This window comes from Brassica napus, unplaced genomic scaffold (assembly GCF_020379485.1).
Source record: "Brassica napus cultivar Da-Ae unplaced genomic scaffold, Da-Ae ScsIHWf_1515;HRSCAF=2112, whole genome shotgun sequence".
NCBI classification, from domain to species: Eukaryota; Viridiplantae; Streptophyta; class Magnoliopsida; order Brassicales; family Brassicaceae; genus Brassica; species Brassica napus.
Window position 1 is genome coordinate 14,441 of NW_026014931.1, and position 7,333 is coordinate 21,773.

Here is a 7,333-nt window from a genome sequence, read left to right on the forward strand (position 1 = left end):
CTCAAGGAAGCCGTTGGAAACATACTGAAGATCTCTAAGAAGCAAGAAGACTGTCTTGGTAGAAGCTTGAGCCACCAAGACACACTCATCACCATTCATGTGATCTTACCATCAAGCTGATCATCATCTAGGCAAGTGGCTTGGTATACTCTTTTTCCCTTGATTAGTTTTGTCCCACTGGGTTTTCTAATCAAGGTTTTTAATGAGGTATCAAGTTCACTTACACATTCCTAGTTGATGTATCTTGGATGCAACTCGGCCTAAGGCATCTTGGACCGACTTCATCATCTATCTTATATTATGTTTTAGTCTAAGTGTTGTGTTATTACTTTGAAACCGTGTGGAGCCTGTTCCTTTAAGTTTTCTTATGTTTTCGAGACCTTGTGCATGTACAAGGATCTCTCTATTTAAGTGTATCACAAACCCTCATTCTAATCTAAGTTATCTTTTGTTTAAACCTTGTGTTTTCTTCTCCCTTGCTTTCACGAGTTAAGAGAGTGTCTGGTGAGTAGTATCCAGTCTGTTGGTGTGTAATATCCAACGCCCAAGGGCTTTAGAAAGGTGTGTCATATCCGATCTAAGCCTAGGAGTATCAAGGAGCCTTTCCGCAGCCTCTTGTGTCACCATTCGATCCACAGCCTTGATAAACTTGAGTCTTTGATTCGTTTATGCAAGGATCTATCCAAACCATCCAGAGAAGGGTCCTAGGATATCATTACAAGCTTGTCCAAGGATCTCCTATGGTCAAGCTTGAGGGGGAGTGTTGGAATGAAGAAGTAAGAAGCTGGAGTTGATGAAGAGACCAAGCTTCAAGAGCAAGCAAATCCGGAACAAGCAGATTTGAATCTGTCCGTACAGTTTTGGCTTGCAAGTAACCAAACCTAACCTAGAGTGTCTTGGAAGTCAAGGCAAGTGGGGAACTCGTCCAGCTGAGCTTTCTGAAGCATATTTGAAGTTTAAACTAAGTATGAGACCGTTGGAGAGAGATCTGGCAAGTTGGAGAATTAATTAAGATAAAAGTCACATGTGCATAAGGAGATGAACCTGCTGTCACTTTCACCCAACCAGACTGTGCCCATCTCTCTCTCCTGTCACTCTCTACTCCCTCTGGTCGAGATTCTCCTTGGCTGCATCCTCCTGGCTCCATCAGAACCCACAATAATATTAGTTTAGTAAATCTGTACTTTAACAATTGTTTAATCACTTGCAACTTGTAATCTGGCTATAAAGCCACCCATTGTAACCATTACGAAATAACTGAATGGGGGAGTTTCCCTTTCTTCTTCACCATTCTCAAGTCTCTTATACTCTCCTAATCTCTGGTTACAAGAATCTCTCTCATACTCTCTCAAATCTCACTTAATCTCTCTTATTCTCCATTGCAGTCTCTTTAATTCTCACTTACTGTCTTCACTCTGTTCTCCTTCAATCCGACCACTCTCTGTTCTAAACAACACTCACACATCATAATCTGTCTATTCTCACACATCACTGGAAGATGGTTGATAGGATACTGAGGTATCTGAGTGGGACGACTGGACAAGGAGTTTGGATGGGTTGTAATGGCAGTACAGAAGTGTTGGGTATTGTGATGCTGATTGGGCAGGAGATAGAGTGGACAGGAGATCAACTACTGGGTATTGTACATTCATGGAGGAAACTTGGTTACTTGGAAGAGTGAAGCAGAAGGTTTATCTCTTGTTCAAGTGCTGAAGCTGAGTATAGAGCCATGCTGAAGCTGACAAACGAGTTGGTGTGGATCAAGGGGATCTTGAAGCACCTAGAGATTGAGCAGAGTACTCCTATGACTATGCATTGTGACAATCAAGCAGCTATTCACATTGCCTCCAACTCAGTGTTTCATGAGAGAACAAAGCACATAGAGGTGGATTGCCATAAGGTGAGGCAGATGATTATCTTAGGAGTGATTCTGCCATGTTATACAAGAAGTGAAGATCAGCTTGCAGATGTGTTTACTAAGGCAGCGAGATTGAAGACAATGGAGTCCATACTATCCAGGCTTGACTCATTGATCTTACTCCCAGGAGCTGAGCCCCTTAACCATGGAGTCTCCACTCTTTTCCCTCATCAAAGTTTTTATCCCATGGGTTTTCTTGGTGAGGTTTTTAATGAGGGAGGTCTTCATGGTTTCCAAGCTTGACTTGTTCCACATGGTCAAGCTGAGGGGGAGTGTTAAGATGAGGAGATGAGGAGATGAAGAGTTGATACATGGATAGAGGAAGGGATTTGAGAGCAGGCAGTAACTTTGGAGATTTACCACAGTACTTTATTGTTCCTGTGTAACTGAGGTAAAAGACTTGGGAAGTTACCTTGCATCCATTTGGAGAGTGAAACACGCCAGGATGATCTGGATAAGCAAGGAGGAGTTTGGATAAGGTCTGGTCAAGGCTAGAGAGCTTTAGACAGGCTGGCACCAGCTTGAAAGCTAAAGCAAGATTCCCAAGCATGTGAGGAACCTTATTGGCTAGTTTGAATCAAGCATCTTTGACTACACATGCCTCTTATCCTAGCTAGACTGAACCTGGACGAAATTATGTATCCCTAATCTATATGTGTTGTAAACTCTCTCATTAATCAATCTAATGGAGTTTTGAGCCTCTCTCTCTATTCTCTCACTAAAATCTCTTAATCTCTTTAATCTTCTCATCTGGTTATCCCTGATTAGTTGAATCATGCTCTAATACACAAAAGTGTATACAAAGTGATTCATCCTGGTTTGATTGGAACGACGAAGAAGCTGTCCTATTCCCAAACTGGGAAACTGGAAGCACATGATTTGAAAGTGGGATAACTTCTTCATCCCAACTCCTATGAGATTTATTCAACTTCCTGGTGTTTCTCCAACACTTTATGTATCCAAATCAAGCTTCTTACAAAGTGATTCATCCTGGTTTGATTGGAACGACGAAGAAGCTGTCCTATTCCCAAACTGGGAAACTGGAATCACCTGATTTGAAAGTGGGATAACTTCTTCATCCCAACTCCTATGAGATTTATTCAACTTCCTGGTGTTTCCCCACACTTTATGTATCCAAATCAAGCTTCTTACAAAGTGATTCATCCTGGTTTGATTGGAACGACGAAGAAGCTGTCCTATTCCCAAACTGGGAAACTGGAATCACCTGATTTGAAAGTGGGATAACTTCTTAATCCCAACTCCTATGAGATTTATTCAACTTCCTGGTGATTCTCCAACACTTTATGTATCCAAATCAAGCTTCTTACAAAGTGATTCATCCTGGTTTGATTGGAACGACGAAGAAGCTGTCCTATTCCCAAACTGGGAAACTGGAATCACCTGATTTGAAAGTGGGATAACTTCTTCATCCCAACTCCTATGAGATTTATTCAACTTCCTGGTGTTCTCCACCATTTATGTATCAAAATCAAGCTTCTTACAAAGTGATTCATCCTGGTTTGATTGGAACGACGAAGAAGCTGTCCTATTCCCAAACTGGGAAACTGGAATCACCTGATTTGAAAGTGGGATAACTTCTTCATCCCAACTCCTATGAGATTTATTCAACTTCCTGGTGTTTCTCCAACCCTTTATGTATCCAAATCAAGCTTCTTACAAAGTGATTCATCCTGGTTTGATTGGAACGACGAAGAAGCTGTCCTATTCCCAAACTAGGAAACTGGAATCACCTGATTAGAAAGTGGGATAACTTCTTCATCCCAACTCCTATGAGATTTATTCAACTTCCTGGTGATTCTCACACCATTTATGTATCAAAATCAAGCTTCTTACAAAGTGATTCATCCTGGTTTGATTGGAACGACGAAGAAGCTGTCCTATTCCCAAACTGGGAAACTGGAATCACCTGATTAGAAAGTGGGATAACTTCTTCATCCCAACTCCTATGAGATTTATTCAACTTCCTGGTGATTCTCCACCATTTTATGTATCAAAATCAAGCTTCTTACAAAGTGATTCATCCTGGTTTGATTGGAACGACGAAGAAGCTGTCCTATTCCCAAACTGGGAAACTGGAATCACCTGATTTGAAAGTGGGATAACTTCTTCATCCCAACTCCTATGAGATTTATTCAACTTCCTGGTGTTTCTCCCAACACTTTATGTATCCAAATCAAGCTTCTTACAAAGTGATTCATCCTGGTTTGATTGGAACGACGAAGAAGCTGTCCTATTCCCAAACTGGGAAACTGGAATCACCTGATTTGAAAGTGGGATAACTTCTTCATCCCAACTCCTATGAGATTTATTCAACTTCCTGGTGATTCTCCAACACTTTATGTATCCAAATCAAGCTTCTTACAAAGTGATTCATCCTGGTTTGATTGGAACGACGAAGAAGCTGTCCTATTCCCAAACTGGGAAACTGGAATCACCTGATTTGAAAGTGGGATAACTTCTTCATCCCAACTCCTATGAGATTTATTCAACTTCCTGGTGTTTCTCCACCATTTATGTATCCAAATCAAGCTTCTTACAAAGTGATTCATCCTGGTTTGATTGGAACGACGAAGAAGCTGTCCTATTCCCAACTGGGAAACTGGAATCACCTGATTTGAAAGTGGGATAACTTCTTCATCCCAACTCCTATGAGATTTATTCAACTTCCTGGTGTTTCTCCACCCTTTTATGTATCAAAATCAAGCTTCTTACAAAGTGATTCATCCTGGTTTGATTGGAACGACGAAGAAGCTGTCCTATTCCCAAACTGGGAAACTGGAATCACCTGATTTGAAAGTGGGATAACTTCTTCATCCCAACTCCTCTATGAGATTTATTCAACTTCCTGGTGATTCTCCAACACTTTATGTATCCAAATCAAGCTTCTTACAAAGTGATTCATCCTGGTTTGATTGGAACGACGAAGAAGCTGTCCTATTCCCAAACTGGGAAACTGGAATCACCTGATTTGAAAGTGGGATAACTTCTTCATCCCAACTCCTATGAGATTTATTCAACTTCCTGGTGATTCTCCAACACTTTATGTATCCAAATCAAGCTTCTTACAAAGTGATTCATCCTGGTTTGATTGGAACGACGAAGAAGCTGTCCTATTCCCAAACTGGGAAACTGGAATCACCTGATTTGAAAGTGGGATAACTTCTTCATCCCAACTCCTATGAGATTTATTCAACTTCCTGGTGTTCTCCACCACTTTATGTATCCAAATCAAGCTTCTTACAAAGTGATTCATCCTGGTTTGATTGGAACGACGAAGAAGCTGTCCTATTCCCAAACTGGGAAACTGGAATCACCTGATTTGAAAGTGGGATAACTTCTTCATCCCAACTCCTATGAGATTTATTCAACTTCCTGGTGATTCTCCAACACTTTATGTATCCAAATCAAGCTTCTTACAAAGTGATTCATCCTGGTTTGATTGGAACGACGAAGAAGCTGTCCTATTCCCAAACTGGGAAACTGGAATCACCTGATTTGAAAGTGGGATAACTTCTTCATCCCAACTCCTATGAGATTTATTCAACTTCCTGGTGATTCTCCACCACTTTATGTATCCAAATCAAGCTTCTTACAAAGTGATTCATCCTGGTTTGATTGGAACGACGAAGAAGCTGTCCTATTCCCAAACTGGGAAACTGGAATCACCTGATTTGAAAGTGGGATAACTTCTTCATCCCAAACTCCTATGAGATTTATTCAACTTCCTGGTGATTCTCCCACCACTTTATGTATCCAAATCAAGCTTCTTACAAAGTGATTCATCCTGGTTTGATTGGAACGACGAAGAAGCTGTCCTATTCCCAAACTGGGAAACTGGAATCACCTGATTTGAAAGTGGGATAACTTCTTCATCCCAACTCCTATGAGATTTATTCAACTTCCTGGTGTTTCTCCAACACTTTATGTATCCAAATCAAGCTTCTTACAAAGTGATTCATCCTGGTTTGATTGGAACGACGAAGAAGCTGTCCTATTCCCAAACTGGGAAACTGGAATCACCTGATTTGAAAGTGGGATAACTTCTTCATCCCAACTCCTATGAGATTTATTCAACTTCCTGGTGATTCTCCAACACTTTATGTATCCAAATCAAGCTTCTTACAAAGTGATTCATCCTGGTTTGATTGGAACGACGAAGAAGCTGTCCTATTCCCAAACTGGGAAACTGGAATCACCTGATTGAAAGTGGGATAACTTCTTCATCCCAACTCCTATGAGATTTATTCAACTTCCTGGTGATTCTCCCACCATTTTATGTATCCAAATCAAGCTTCTTACAAAGTGATTCATCCTGGTTTGATTGGAACGACGAAGAAGCTGTCCTATTCCCAAACTGGGAAACTGGAATCACCTGATTTGAAAGTGGGATAACTTCTTCATCCAACTCCTATGAGATTTATTCAACTTCCTGGTGATTCTCCAACCTTTATGTATCCAAATCAAGCTTCTTACAAAGTGATTCATCCTGGTTTGATTGGAACGACGAAGAAGCTGTCCTATTCCCAAACTGGGAAACTGGAATCACCTGATTTGAAAGTGGGATAACTTCTTCATCCCAACTCCTATGAGATTTATTCAACTTCCTGGTGATTCTCCACCATTTTATGTATCCAAATCAAGCTTCTTACAAAGTGATTCATCCTGGTTTGATTGGAACGACGAAGAAGCTGTCCTATTCCCAAACTGGGAAACTGGAATCACCTGATTTGAAAGTGGGATAACTTCTTCATCCCAACTCCTATGAGATTTATTCAACTTCCTGGTGATTCTCCACCACTTTATGTATCCAAATCAAGCTTCTTACAAAGTGATTCATCCTGGTTTGATTGGAACGACGAAGAAGCTGTCCTATTCCCAAACTGGGAAACTGGAATCACCTGATTTGAAAGTGGGATAACTTCTTCATCCCAACTCCTATGAGATTTATTCAACTTCCTGGTGTTCTCCAACACTTTATGTATCCAAATCAAGCTTCTTACAAAGTGATTCATCCTGGTTTGATTGGAACGACGAAGAAGCTGTCCTATTCCCAAACTGGGAAACTGGAATCACCTGATTTGAAAGTGGGATAACTTCTTCATCCCAACTCCTATGAGATTTATTCAACTTCCTGGTGATTTTCCAACATTTATGTATCCAAATCAAGCTTCTTACAAAGTGATTCATCCTGGTTTGATTGGAACGACGAAGAAGCTGTCCTATTCCCAAACTGGGAAACTGGAATCACCTGATTTGAAAGTGGGATAACTTCTTCATCCCAACTCCTATGAGATTTATTCAACTTCCTGGTGATTCTCCACCACTTTATGTATCCAAATCAAGCTTCTTACAAAGTGATTCATCCTGGTTTGATTGGAACGACGAAGAAGCTGT